We start from the raw sequence: 16,099 nt of genomic DNA on the forward strand, positions 1-16,099 counted from the left end.
GTTAGGGCGGCTAGGAGCTGGAACCAACTTCCAAGGGAAGTGGTGCTGGCCCCTACCCTGGGGGTCTTTAAGAAGAGGCTGGATGCCTACCTGGCTGGACTCATTTGAGTCCCGTTTCTCTTTTTGGGGTTTTTTCTGTTGTTTTCCCGCCCTGGCGGGGGGTCAGGCTAGAAGATCTACTAGGTCCCTTCCGACCCTTAATCTATGAATCTATGAATCTATGAATCTATGACTCCATACCATGCACCATAAAAGAACCTAGCTTCCAGCCTTTTGCAAGAAGGTAAATTAAGATTAGATATAATAATATTGAATCAAACACAGCTCTTAGATCTCCCTTCACTGACCGCAAAATGGCACCATGCTCATGTGCTGAAGTCACCTGCTCTCTGGGAACAGTGCACCCAGTGTCAGGCCCTCTCCAACCATGCGATTGTTTAGAGAAACTGTTATTTAACATACAGCTTGCATAAGGGATGATTTCAAAATTTAGGCTTAGAAGTGTGTAGAATAATCCTTCTCTCCTCTAGGGAGAATGAGTCTAAAATAGTCTGCTAACAGGGATGATAAATCAGCATTCAAATTAGAGCAAAAACCAGCATACACCGTATGTAATTTGATTAAACAGAAATCTAAGTAATCAGTGTTAACAAGGGTCCACTTTGATAAACAGAGAAATGTTAAACAAACTCTTCACAATTAAAAACGCGGCCAGACTGCCTGTCGCTGTGCTCACTGTGATGAGCGTGGCCTGTGCTGAAATGGTTGCAGTGGTAGCTGGCAGCTACCCAAGGCATTGGAAGGGACACACTTCTCTCCTTACTCAGGTACTTATCAGTGCCTCCAGCAGGGAGGCTGATTCCACAGAACACCAAAGAAGGGCTCCCAACTGCACCCCGTGACAAGATAGCTGGTGGCTAGTCACTGTATCTAAATTACAAATCCACTTGCATGAAACAGAGCCTGCCCAATGCCAGAAAAAAGAAAAAGCCCATGCAAAGTCAGCCCTCAGAAGGGATAAAGCAGCTCCTAGAGGAGAAATAGTGATTAAATAAAGTCCAGCAAATGATGCCAATAAACAAGTTTTCAATTACCACACGACACCCAGACAGCCAAAAAAAAAAGTGGCTGCTAAAAGCTGTAATCACACAGCTCAGTACTGCCCACTTCAAAAAGTACAGAAACATATAATATATTTTGGCTGGAAAAGAACACATAGAGCAGACTATTTAAGAAAATTGCAACCTGCTACACAAACAAGCTTGAGTGCTTTCTGTGTAAGAGAGAGGGGCTGCTTTTTAGAGCCTATTTCTTACCTCAGCTGAATTATATCTCCAGATCACACAACAGTTATGATCTGGAGATATAACTTGCATCCTCTTTTTTTTTTTTTGACACCATTACTTCCTCTTGTCCTTGACCCTATGTCAAACTAACTATTGCTAGGGAGTGGCAATGATGTTAAATTTCCCATGAATATTTGCTCATGTTTATAAATTAATTTACTCAAGCCATATTAACACTCTGCATGTGTTTGCCTTGTGAAAACATTTGTGCATTTGAGTTTTCCCCGCATGAATGTTTACTAAGGTGAACTCCAAACTTAGAGGCATAGGTATAAATACTGAAAAGAGGCATTTTGAATTTAAATGAGATAGGAAATCTAAATTTGCATGAGATAAAAATGTTTTAATTATCCAAGCAAGGATCAGAAACAATACTTACAATCTACCTGACCAGTCATTACTAACTGAACAGTACAAGTAATGAGCATCTAATATTTACATAAAACTGTTGGAGTTTAAAATATTTTGTCCAAAAAGTCAAATAATTTTAAATAATGAGTAAGTTCAAGAATAACGTGCTTTATTCATGGATAGTCTAAGAATAAAAAAACCCACATTTGTTGGATTCATTATTTTTTTGGAATTGGTCACTGAACTCTAATGATAGGCTAATAATAGAGGTTTTCACCATTAGGTCAAAGGTGCAAAGTGATGCCTAGTGAAATGGTGATCAAAATCACTGACACTTGATGATTTTTGTATGGGTTAGATGAAATGAGCTACCCAGTTCAATCCAGATCTTGGTAAAGATGTTTATATATCATACAAATGTGCCCTTTGTTAGCAGAAAGATTAAGGGCTGTCTTTAAATCAGGTCTGATCAGCAGAAGAAGCTACTTCAGCAATATCTTCATTTAGGAGTAACACCCATTATGAGCATCAGGTTCAAGTCTGGCCTTGGGGTTTAAGTCAGGGTCATTTCCTGAGATGGAATTATAGTTCAACAGTTAAAGATTTTGTTACCATCTCTTATTTGTCAGACAATGAAGCAGCAAGGCTTTTTGAGGCCAACCCCTGCAGCAATTGCTACTGCGTGGTTCAGCAGTGACACTAATGCTGATCCTGGAAGGATGACTTAACAGAAAAAAATGACTCTCCAAAGACTAGCTTAAGCATGGCTAAATAGACAGTCCACCATTACCTGTAAACTGAATAGCAGTCTGCTGTTTGTCCTCCACCTGGCAGTAAGGATATACAGATATAATGAATGGGCTCACAGCTGTTTTGCTAAGGTGGATATATATTTTTTCTACTACTAGTGTAATGAAGTCACAGTCACCAAAAGCTAAAGAGAATTACTTATCAGGACTTGAATTGAGGGGTTTAAACCTGATTCTGTCACACTGCAAGGGGTGTTGAAAGGAATGGTGCCGCTTGCTGTGCATGTAAAGCATTATAAATGTCACTATTTGTTCAGATAAAAACCTGTAGCATGGTAATTAAACACTTCAGGTCTTCTTTACAAAATATTGAATTTTATAAGGACTCAGTAGTTAGTAGATATCCTTTTACTGGGGTGTACCTTAGTCTTTGGAAGATTTCAAGGCATTCAGCTGGATTAAGCAACATCCAAATTTACCTAAACCGTTTCCTTATTGTCCCATTCTCTTTACTGTACTGCATACAGCCCCTTGCCAATTATCCTTTCCTGATACATTCCATTGAGCCTCCCCCCCAACTAGCCTGTTCTCTGTGATGCTAAAGAGATTTCCTTCACTCTGCAATAGACAGTGTCTCTCTCAATCCAACCTTTTCCATTAATTCTTTGCTGTTTCTACAGCCAATATAGATTTTACTCCATTCTCTGGTTCCTCCAAGCTCATGATCTCCTATTGAATTTCTTCCTCTTCATGACTCTCAACTATCTTTGAAGACCCACAATACTGGGCACAACCACCCTGGGATCTTCTCTCCTAGACCCTAACTGCCACCAAATATAATTAAATAAATGTGTTACCCTCTTCTCATAAGCAAATGCAGGCCTTAAAATAGATATTGTTTTCAAAATCTTCCCGGATTTTCTGGCATGGTACAGGAAGAAGTTTGTTTACAAACAGCTATCCTACTCTGATTTTCTTCCAACTCCCACACACTTTGTTGAAGTTCAGAAGCAAAAGCAAATATAAGTCTAAAATATGCATGTCTCTCTAATGGCCAGCTCCCAAACACTGGGTCAAACTTTGCAGAAGTTTGGGAAGATCAAATCTAATTATGGATCTGAATTTGACTGGTCAGGATAATCAGTGTTTTAATGCTTCAAATGCAGTAAGTTAAAGCAGTGAATAATTCTTACTTTCTATTCATTCTCTCATGCAACAGTAGGCTAATAGTAAATTTCACATTATTGGATTTACTTTCTTACTAATTTAACACACTGGGAGAAAAACTGTATATTGGCTGAACACCTTAAATAAACAGTACATCAAATATGACTCTGAATCCAAGAAAAGGTTTTTTCCCCACCCCAAACATAGGGAAGAAAGCCCCTTGTCTTAGATTTGAGAACAAGGTGTGGGGAGCAAGTGGCTGCTGCAGCTCCACTGTTGACCCAGGATTAGGATTAGAGATGCAACTGCTACTTGCCCCTGTCTGCTCTCCCATCCACAGCCTTGTAGGCTAAGGACAGACATTACCATTGGCAATGCGTAGGGGATGCACACGGATGCATGTGCACCCCCTGCAAAAAGCACCACCAACGTGGGTAGGGGGAGGCTCTGTTTCATGCTGGGGAGAACTCCTCCTCTTCCTCCCCCCAGAAGGGCAGTGGGATTGAAGATTTCAGCTGGGCAGGGTGTGGATGTGTGGGGTGTGAGGAAGGGTGGGGGGTATAGGGACCCACACACTCCCCCCATGGTGTGCATCCCCTGCTTCCTGGCAGCAGCAGCAAGGGGGGAGATCAGGGTGCTCGTGCCTGGTGCAGGCGCAACTCCAGCGAGCGCTGTGCAGGGGGAGGGAGTGGAGCCTGATTTGCTCCCTGAGCCTGAGCCTGCAGCTCCAGCCCTGTACTGAAGCCAGCTTTGGAGGAAGAAGGAGGAGGGGGAAGAGTTTCCCCCAGCATGGAACAGAGCCTTCCTCTGTCCTGGGGGAGAAGGATTGGGAGGAAGAGTCCCCCTCTGGGGCCAGGCAGCCTCACAGAACTCCCCTCCCCACCCCACTGCAGGGGGGATAGAAGGAGGGAGAAGAGATCCCTCAGCACTGGGCCCCCATCCCAGCCCTGCAGTAGTGGGGGAGAAGGAGGAGGAGGGGGAAGGGTTCCCCTCTGGAGCTGGGCAGCCCCGTGTGCCCAGATTGCTACTGGCTGTCAGGGAGATGCTGGGGCCTGGCCATGCCCCTGCTCCTCAGCTCAGCTTTCCTGTGGAAGGGAGGGCTGCTCTAGCACCCCTGGGCTTCTGGCTTGAGCTGCAGGCATGTGCCAAACGTCTATCCACTTGCAACCTGGTTCACTCTTTGCAGGATAGACTAACCTGCAAAGATTGAATCAATTCAGGCACAGTCTTTTTGAATGCCTGCCCCTAGCCTAACAGCCATAACAACAGCTGCAGGAGCAACAGGGCCAGAGGCAGCGGTGGGGTGGGGGGCAGGCAGCAGAGGGGCAGCAGCAGCGGAGAGACAGGTGAGGGAGCAGGGGTCAGGGGTCAGACTGCTTGATTCCCCCTCAGGACCTGCCCATCTACTGCTTCTCTCACCACCTATCCCCCACCACCTGACCCCCACTTCCTGCCCCACCTACCCCACACTTGTCTTTCTCTTGTCTCTCCCACCACCTATCCCCCTAAAACCTTCCCCCCACTACCTGCACCCCTACTTTCTCCCCCACTGTCTGCCCCCCTTCCACTGTTTTCCTCACTGCAGTGGTGGGGGGAAGACAAATTTAAGATGATCCTCCAATAATTATACTCTATACATGGAAAATGTTAATATATTTATAAATTTGTTATAATTTAGTTTTCTTGGATTTGGATAGAGTGATCATTTTCACTTTAGCAGATACTATTATCAAGGCAAGATTATGAAAATCTTTCATTCAGTTTCTTCAGATGGAATCATTTTCTTGGTTTCTGTCTGAACAGTCCTTCTAATTCTCATTTACATTTTGAATTCTGATTTGTTGCTGAGCATCAGGACCAATTGAAGGATTTATGTATAAAACAAGAAGCCAGTGATAGAGTTACCTACTAAATTTGTGGAACAAGAAGGAGTGATTTTATTCTGACAAGGTGACTTTTAGTCAGAAGGTTGACTTTTGAGATATGAATTAGTAACCAAAGTCTTATTTTCATTCCTACTGAGCTGTAGTCAGTGATAAAACTTGTCATGTTTGGCACTGACTGCCAGCCCTGCCTGGCAGTCTCAAAGTCACCAGGACCTGAGTGGCTACAGAAAATGAACTACCCTCTCATCCTAGAAAAGTCATCCCACTTAGTCTGTATAAAGGGGGGCAGGTTACCATACTGAAGATATGAATTGCTGGTGCTTATACCATATTGGTGTTGCTTAAAGCAGTCCAATTTTGTGAGTCTGACAGTTTTCACCAACATCTCAGTCACTTGAAATAAAATACACTCAAAGATTTGCTTTGTCTGAAACTGATTTGAACCTCTTCAATCTGAACACTGGGCTGAAATTTCACAGATCAAATTTTTATAGAACTTCCATTTCTATCTAAGGGCAAATGCATAGTACTACAAGATGACTCAATATATCTTCACTAAACTTTTTCAGATCACTTGACCAGGAAGGGTCAAGCTTTGGGTCAAAGGCTTGGGCTGGTTCTTTTATTATTGAAATTGATCTGCACATCCTTACTCTTCTAGGGACTTAAGGGCTTTAACATCGATCTATATTGCATGTGAAATACTACATTGATGCAGTATTTTGTCATTCAGGTAATCAACAAATTACATTTGACAGGGCTACACTGGATTAATTAATGGGTTAATTCAAACTCCATCTGCTATCCCTTGAACTATTTAGATGTTAAAGCTGTGGATTTAATAATGATAAAACTCAAAGCATCTGCCAAACATCTTAATAACTGACAAGCGAAAAGTTTTCCTTACCTTTTCTTTTCAACACTTGGTACATATAAACACACAAAAAATTAATGAATAGTTCATTGTGTTTTGTTTTGTTGTTACTCGCTAAGAAGATGCTATCCTTCTACACTATCTATTGTAGCAGAAATCATCTAGGAAAGATAGTGTGGGTGTATATTTTGATCAAATCAGTATCTAAGGTCCAGAATCTAAGTTTCTGTTATAATCTCTGGTGTAAAACAACTGCAAACCCAATTTACTAACCCTGGAAAGATCCCCTTTGTTTCAGGAAGTCATCCCTTCTTCCTGGGCACTTATGGAGGAAAAGTGGCCAGTGTGCCTTTATGTTAAATTGATCCCTGACTGTTAGAATGGGTATTTTCACCATGTCCAGCTACTGAAATAAAGCCAGCATGCAGGAGGATGAGACCAGTGGAGAATAAAAAAATTACATAAAGCAATATTTCTTTATCCACACTGATTTTGGGCAGACATAGCTCAATTAAACCAGATAACCAGATCCTTACAGTTGAACATTTACCACATCTTCTCACATGCTTCAGTAGGGTACTGTGGGGTGGGTGAGTGGGACATCAGCCCAGATGCCAATTTAACAGGAGTGCCAGAACTGCACGCCTGAAGAGACCATACCACAGAAGCAGACGGAGCCCTACAGAGTTGCTTTTGCAGCAGCTGCCAGGTGTCCACACATGGCAATGCTGCTGTAGAGGCCAAAGCCAGAGCAGGCAGACCATGCTGAATCTGCAACAGCAGAAGTTGGGGACTGTTTCTTAGCCCATGACATAGGTAATAGGGCTATGCAAAGCTTCAGGTGCTGATTTGATTAGGAAGACATTCAGCCCAATTCGGTGGCTGAGTCTCCAAATCCAAATCGAATAAGGAGACCAACTAAAAGGTCTGAATCAATTCAAAGCTCTCTGAATCTATTCAGAAAAGATTCAGAGAGCTTTGGTGATTTGGGCAGTCCCTGCTTGCTGCAGCAGGGAGCTGGGCCCAAACTCCGTGCTGGTAAGTGGGGAGGGGGGAGGGGGCCATGGGGGACCCCTGCCAGGCCCCATCCCCTGCCTGCTCCTGCACCCCTCTGAGCACCCCCTGACCCTCACCCGCACTCTTAGCCCCCCATGGCTGCCTCACTTGGTCCAGCTCCTGGCCCTTTAAAAAAAAAGAAAGAAAAAACTCCCACTCATTGGCTACTGCAGCAGCCTCAAGGTTTCTGGGGGCTCATGGCACAGCCCCTCACACAGTGGGGATCACCCTCCCTCAGCCGCCTGGAAGGATCTGGTGAGTTGGAGCTTTTTTTTTGTTTTTTTTTAAGGACCGGGAGCTGGGGTCAGCAGGATAGCCATAGAAGGTGGGGCTGGGAGAGTGAGGGGGGGTTGAAGGACTCATGGCAGAGCCCCCCATGCAGCATGGGGCAGTGGGGAGCAGTAGGGATTGCCCTGCAATGGTTTTCCCTCCAAATCTGAAACTCTTTATAGCTATGCCAGGCAGGGCTGACCGAAGGTGTAACAGCTCACTAACCCTATGTTTACAGAACGGAGGTTGTAGTTATCATCACAGAGTTTTTAATACATTTGCTTTGTTGTGTTTTACTGTGGATATGTGCAAAGGTACAAGTATGAGAAACAGCACTGTGTGTCAATCTGCAAGTACAAAATTAGAGATCAGATGATAGGACTCTATCTGAAGGTTTTTACTATAAGGCACTTTCTATGAAAATCTGAAACTATGAGAAATCTGAGTTCTATGCCTTGTAATTAATGCATTAAAAGCACAAATCATTTTATGGTCAGATTCTTTAGATACTGTTAATAACAAAAATTGGAACCAGATTTTGGGTGGCTGATTCACAACTGGAAGTGTCTCAGATTGGCCACTTTTGAAAACTTGACCCATAATTAGGTAACAAAATAAGAACTGTACCAATCTGAGAATTGGGCCCTGATTATATGTACAGAAAACTTGGAAATCTGACCTTGTGCTCTTTAGAGAATTTGGTTTCATATGCTTTACTGCACGGTCCATGAATAGAATATAGAGTTCATTATCAAGGGCTATGCATTGCATTGTGGGAAATCTGGTTTGCAATTCTATTTTCTGTGAGGAGGGCTGTAAAGAAATTAGGAAATAATTACAAGAGAATTACCAATGAGAAAAGAACACTGATGAAAGGGCAAATCTGTAAGACCATCTTTTGAAAAGAAGATGGGTAAAGACATGAGTAACTTAGGGTTAGTGGAAGCTGTATGACCAGCATTTTCATGCCACATAACTCATCTGCTTACTGTAGACAGCACTTCATTTTACAGGTGCAATATTTTTTGCTGTGAGAAATAGCTTTGCCTGTCTATTAGGTACAATTATACTTTAGCTCACCATGAAAAATTCTGCATTCTTTTCCACTCTGTAGGGAATAAATCTTAATACAATTATTATTCTAATTTTTAGGTTATTGAAATCTTGCCTTTTCTGATTTAAAGTGATACTTATAATCACTTTCGTACACGTGATAACCTGGGAATATGGCTGCTGACATGCTTATGCTTTCTTCTGCTTATTTAACTAAATGAATCAGTTGAACCAATTAAGTAAAACTTTAGGAAATCTCTGCTTTATCAGCCAGTGACAGGTACCAAACAAGTGTCAGAACAGATGACACTTCTTTAGCCATAAAACCATAATTATCACTTCCAATTGTATTTAAATATATTTATATCTTTTATTTAACTTTGAACATTTTAACATATTATTCTATAGTATGTTTTGAAAGTGTTAGTTATCATGATTTGTGTCTTGTGATAGGAGCTTTTAATTGCAAGCTGTAAATGCATGGTCGGTTGTAAATCTAGAAACCATTTGGCTGAAAGGCAAACATTCAACAAGAGTATCTTCTCAAAGAACAAACCATGTCTTTCTTTTACAACACAGCAGTCTGGTACAGATATGATTTTATCACTAGAAAACAAACTTTTCAAAATATTTATGGTTTAGAAAAGAAAATGGCTGTGTTTTTTCAATATGTTCCAAAGTGAAATTAAGCATTGGTTTGATTATCATGGTTGTAAATGAATTAGCTCAAGTGGACTGTTTACCCTTTTCTTCGCAAAACCTTAAGATATCCTGTGAATTTCCTTCCCTAAACCAGGCATATTATAACCCTAAGGTTGAAACTAAACAAGCCTACTGCATATCCATTGGCAGACTGTATATTCCAAGACTCTTCCATGAAGGTATTGAGTCAACGAGAGATGACGGTAACAGACACTGAATCCAGCCTGCCCCCCAAGCTTCTATCTTTAGTGAGGCTAAGGAACAAGATGGATTTGGTTTTATTACTATTTGCCTTCTTCCATTGCTTGTCTATTTTACTATACTCTCCAGTGTGGTACATATCTATAAGCAACAAACACCAGTAGCACCTAGATCACTAAGGCCCCCTCTACAGGTTCCAGGTATTTGCACAACGAATGGCACTTAAGCCGCCCCTGCTCCCCCTCATCAGCTCCTCTCTATGGTCTAATTATAATGTGTTAGTGCACCCTTTTAATAAAGAACTGCTTCTGCAATGTGACTACCTCACAAAGATTTTAGCACTGTTGCTAAAATGGATTTTGCAAAAGTACAGCCAGGAGTTTAGGTTTATCTTTTTCATAACATTATTTCAATGGAGTATTCAAATGGCATGGCAAATAAGACACTTGGAACTTTGCTCCTGTTAAACCCCAGATTGTTTGGACTGTATACTGGGGAGAAGAAATCAGCCAACCTTGGTAAATGGAGGGACATGGTTGGGATTAATTAAAATTTGTGGCACTTAATATTTCTTATCAAAACCACTCCTTGTATGGCCTTTTAGGGTTAGTCAAGTTTACATACTTCTGACCATTTATTAACTGGTAGGTCATCTGTAACAAACTGAGCATGATTTCCCAATCCTTAAATAAAATTCCTTATAGATGGATTTACTTTTCTATGGTAGATTACTGATTTGCGGAACACACTTTCATCAGATTTTACATAGAAAAGTGTGCCATACCAGAAAGACCCATACATCATTGTCTGTTGAAAGCTTTCAACAGACATACAAAACAACCTATTCCTGGAGTAACTGTTGCTTACTGCCTGATTGTGTTCTATTTTGTTTTCCTTAGTAATAAAGTATTTGTGGTTAAAATTTGCGGTGCCCCCCAAGGCTTGTTAAGAACAGTGGGAGTTATATCATTGAATTATCGTTAAGGGATAGAGTCACTAAGATTTGTCCATTTTTTGTTTATCCAGACTATGCACTGTTTTTTTTTTTTTAATTACATGGAACTCAACACCTCTAAAACATCCATCTTTTGGCATTTCTCACTTGGTAACTGCATTGGATTATGGCCAGTGCAAATAAAATTGCACTATTTCTTGAGATACATTTCCACATTCCTTTGGCAGAACTGTAGAGCAGCAGTGGGCTATGAGATATTTCTTGTTCTAAACCTAAGTTTGATTTTTAGATGTGTTGTTACTGCACAGGAAACAGGGAAAAACTGTTTCTGCTTAGAGTCTTTGTATATTACACTTATATCATTTTTCCATTCAGGAAGGAAATTGATTTTCCTCAGCCTCCTCTTAGCATGTAAACTTGTCAATTCACCTGTTGCTAGAGCATACATAGTAGCATCACATGGGTAATGCAGTTGGTTTTCACAGTATCCATGTTTTAGATTCATGGCTTCCCAAGCTGTAGAATGAAGACAATGTGTTTGAAGACAGCGCAGGTCTTCCAAAAACAGACTTTATTTTATAAATTATTTTCATCAGAGACATGTAAAAATTTTCCAGACAGTTCACAAGTAATAATTCAGGTAGTTCAGCACTTAGTTTCTGCTTACCCTGTATAGTAAATTTTTGCTGGGTGCTTTATACATAAGGGGATCATCACTAGGGAAACTATTCCCTTGGTACCCATATGCATTTAGCAAGCTTGTCTTGCTTTTGTGTCTGGCTCTGAAAAGCAATATCTCAGGGAATAACACAGTGAAAATGACTAAAAAAAACTGTAACCAATTTAATTTTCTTTTAGATTTTTGTTTAGGTAGAGCTTGTGAGTTTGTCAAATTATAAATGTTCACAAAGGCAGGATCTCTGAGCATCTTCTGATTATGCTCCACATGTGCAATAGATTTGTTATGTGCTATCAGTTTCATTTCTGATCTACTATCAACTATTTTAATTGTTCTCTCCCTAGGCAGAGAGGATATCAGCAAGTGCACTGCTGCTTTCTTTAAAAAAGCCCCACTAAGCCCCATTCCTTTCCTCCTCTCTACAAGCTCCATAATCTGGAAATCTATGCCACAAAGCAATTTTCATTTACTTTTGTAAGACGTTTATTGCTAGATACTATTTAGGCCAATGGCTTATTGTCATTTCCATGAAAAGCCTGAACAAATAATTTGGAGCATAAATGATTGCGACAATTACAATTCAATTTCATTTCCTTCTACTGGATCACTCATAGTTGCAGATTTGATGGCATAGGTACTATTAAGGCTAAACAAGCCACAGACTGAAGGGTACCTTGTAATTTAGGGCTGGATCCAAAACAGATCCACAAAGCAAGACAACTAATTTCTGTTTAGGAAATTCACCTGTAGGGAGGGAGACCTAGATTCCAAGTGCTGTCCCAGTAAATATTTCTCTCTTTTATATTAAGGATTTAGTAGATCAGTGACTGGAACTGGGTCTCTCCTTGCTGGTTAGTACGCTGTTTATTATGCTAAGAAATCCTGCTTTCTATCCCATTCTCTGACCTAAGAGTATTTAAGCAGTGTATGTAAAGTGGAACAGCTTCAGCAGTAGCAATGAAAACATCCTCTTCCAGAAACGTCCTTTTGGCTGCTGCATACAGCCTACTCCTCAGGACTGCAGGACATGGGTTCAAATCCCTTTGGGAAGAGGTGGAAATTAAACCCAAGTCTTCCACACCCTGGGTAAGTGCTTTAACTACTGATCCTTTGTGTAAAAGGTGGGGCATATGCACCTGCTCCTTTATCCGTATGGGGAATGAAAGGGCAAATCTCTCCTTACTTTTTTAAGAAACAGACACCTAACACTAGGAGAGTATTCTGGGATCTGAATCTTAATCAGATGTGATCCAGAATAGGTATTTGCATTGGCATTTCTGTCATTGGCGTTTCTTGCACAGCTTCCTACTCAGTATGTAGGCTTTTGCAAATCCCATTCAGGATCCTAACTCTTCCTTGCAGCAACCCTAGGCAGCTAACTTCCATGTTACAAATTCCACTAGGCAGTTAGTGGCCAAAAAGTTAGTACTGAACTGCTGACTGTTGTAACACACAAGTTCCTTCTCCGGATCTACCTCTTAGATCTTGGTGTCCTGGACTTGGCATGGGAATTATCTCACCTCATCATCCAGAACTGACAAAACACTCTCAACATCCAAACTCACCTCTTTCCTGAGATATGACTCAACAGAATACTGAAAAAATGACAGCATAGCACATAGTTCAGACTAAGCTTCGTATCTGAGCACTGTAGTCTCTAAAACTTCTTTCATTGGTTCCCCCCTACTCAAAGAGAGGATTCTCATTTCTATAAAGTGATTAAAGCTAAAGGGACCAACTTTCAAAAAAGTAAAGTTACTCGGACTGTCAGGACCCTCTTCAAAGCTCATTGAAGCCAATGAGAGATGTTCAGCACACTTTGGATGAGGCCATTAATCTGCCCATCTTTAGCACAGGAATACAAGGTATTTCATTAAATAAGTCCTTCATTCTTAGACTCATCTTCAAATCTATCATCCTATTCAATAAATACATAGCAACTACAATTCTAGGAACAACACTAAAAACAACCAATCAGCACAAGCAACAAAAACCCGTTATTTGTGTCTCATGGAACAGTTTTAAATGGCAAAGAAAAATAAACACACTTTCTGCCCTTAAATCACAAACAGAAATTAAGCAGTCTTTGACACACGCATCCCCAGTGTGTCTGGTGACAACAGTTGACAAAGCACATGTGCCATTAATGCCCAGAATAAAGTAGTGAATTTCTGTTGCTGGATTCACTGGCATTAATGTCCCTCAAGGAGTTTGTCTAGCAAAGCAAGTTGTCACTGCAGCCTCTGAATGTCCCTCTCAGAGGAATCACATCACTTCACTTTCAGAATATAATACAAACAAAACAAAGCATTGAGCATGACACAGAAAGAAAACAAGGAACCCTTAAAACACACACAAAGCTGTAGTGTTCTGTTCATGGGGCTTGAACAGAAAAGAGATCAAATTCAATACAAGCACTGATGGTGCAGGTGCTTAACAAAAGGCAAGGGAAAGAAACATACCTCAAGGAACATGCGTGTGGTCATCTTAATAGGAAAGTATATTTAGTCTACTAGCCTAGGGAGAAATGGAACCAGTCATATAGAAAAATGCATATCTTCCCACAAAACACATTTTAGCTGATAAAACCCATTTGAAGAATATGTATTAAAATGTTCAACAAAGCTGATTTGTGTCTCTGGGTATAAGCATTATATTGGGCCCACAGCTGCAAGGAATTGTTTATCGGATGAGATTCTTGCAGACCTTTAACTGTAGTGATACTAGCAAGTGCCTCTATAATACTTAACATATAAAAGAAATTATAATGATATCCTTAAGATTAGCATACAAGTAATAGTGCTATATAAAAGCTCATATAAACAAAATGTATGGCTACAATAACCATATTAAAACAACTATGGTTCTCCTTTAAATAACCATATAAACCATGCTTGGAGGATATTATGCTATTTACTGATTAAGCACAAGAAAAAGTCTATTGCAGCCATTTGGAATTCTAAAAGGGACTGATTCCAGTTCGTGTCTTTACTATAGGAATGTCATGTCTAATTCATAATAATGACTCCAGACAGGGGGCTGCACAATTTTCAATAAAATTAATGTGAAGATAAGAGACAGCTCATCCTTTGATGGTACAAAACTAAAACACAACAGCTCATTTTATGTAGATCCTGGCAATTCTGTTTTTCACAAGCAGTACACAGAAGTGCTGCACATAACCAGAGAACATAACCAATGCATATCGCTCACTCACTGAATACTCAAAATGAACCGGACTGGATTCTCCTTTCACCTGCACAATAGGGATCGCCAGTAAATCCTTTGAATTAAAAGCTACACCAATGGACAACTGATGTGCGGCAGAGAAATATCAGGCAGGTATTGACTGGGGGAAACTTGGGAAAAATGGGGCTTGGGAAACTGCAGATATAAGAGACTGAATTTATTCTGCATAAGCACTCATAAGGGACTGGATCTAAACCATCAGAACATTTTGCCTCTGCAAAATGTGGACATAACCTTGCTATCTTGTGACATTTTGATACCTCCTATCAGTTCAGCACTTACATTTCCTATTTAGAACCTGGAGTGCATGGTAAGGTAACACAATTGGGAAAATGTTATTTCTGAGATGTAAATTAGCTCAGGTGAGGAAATACCTTTCTCTAGGGCTTGACACCAGCCCCATGTAGCCCTGTTGGAAGGAATATGAGGGAGAGGTGGAGCCAGATGGCTATTGTATTGTTGCTTTATGCTAGGGACAGACATTACACATAAACAGGTTTAAGTGATGAGAAACTGGTTTAAACCTGTAACAGAACAAATGTTTAGTGCACATAAACCAGTTTGAAAATGGATGAAACTGGCTTGAGATAAACCTGGTTGAATGTAGTATCAGACTTAACTGATCTGGATCAAACTGGTTTATTCAATGTTGGTCACAGACCCCTTGCTGGTTTAAGTTAAACCAGACACCCCCAGCATCCTGGTATGCTATCTGGGCTGGGAGGGGCTCTCTGCTTCACAGCAGGGCTGGCCCCTCTCCTCTGCTCCCTGGCTGCAGATCCAGCAGAGTGTCACTCTGTTGTTTTCTTAATGGGGTGATAAACACTGAGTTAGGGGTGATAAACATTGTGTTATCAATTCCCTGCTGGGCTGGTCAGGAAGGGAGGGAACCCCTCCCTAACCAGAGCATCCTGCTGGGGCCTGGCCATGCCTCCCCAGCTCAGCACTATGGAAGAAAGGGAGGGCTGCTCTAGCACCCCCCAGCTTCTAGCCTGAGCCACTGCAACCATGTGCCTCCATTTCTGGGATGTCCTTATGGTTACAAACTGGTTTAGCCAGGTTAGACTAACCTGCAAAGATTGAATCAATTCAGGCTTTTTGAATGTCTGTCCCTAACCTCACTGTTTCCCTTGGCTCAAAAGCTGCTCCAGATTACACTGGATATTAGACAGGTATATCTCTGGCCTAACATCTTTTACAGACTTCTTACCCTATTCTGATTCTCTGTTCCTGCACACAGTACTGAGGTAGTGTAGCAGATAACTGGGAAGAACAGAGCCCATAAAAAGAATACTCATCGTTCCCCATTTGCTATGGGCAGACAACATACTGCTGATGTTTTGATGATTATCTTCTAATGCATGAGCCATCCTCTCACCTACTCTGCTCAGTCATTTTCATTGTACGCTAAATTCTGTTTACCATGTCAGACCCTCAATTTTATCAGAGTCACTTAACGCAATTTTCCAGAGCAAGAGCATTAGCTCAGCTGCTTCATTTTGTCTCTGGTGCCTTGTAGTTCGATTTATGGGAGGTAATAAAGACATGTTGGAACGTGCCT

The sequence above is a fragment of the Gavialis gangeticus genome, unplaced genomic scaffold (genome assembly GCF_001723915.1).
Source record: "Gavialis gangeticus isolate Ggan-Ray unplaced genomic scaffold, GavGan_comp1, whole genome shotgun sequence".
Classification (NCBI taxonomy): domain Eukaryota; kingdom Metazoa; phylum Chordata; order Crocodylia; family Gavialidae; genus Gavialis; species Gavialis gangeticus.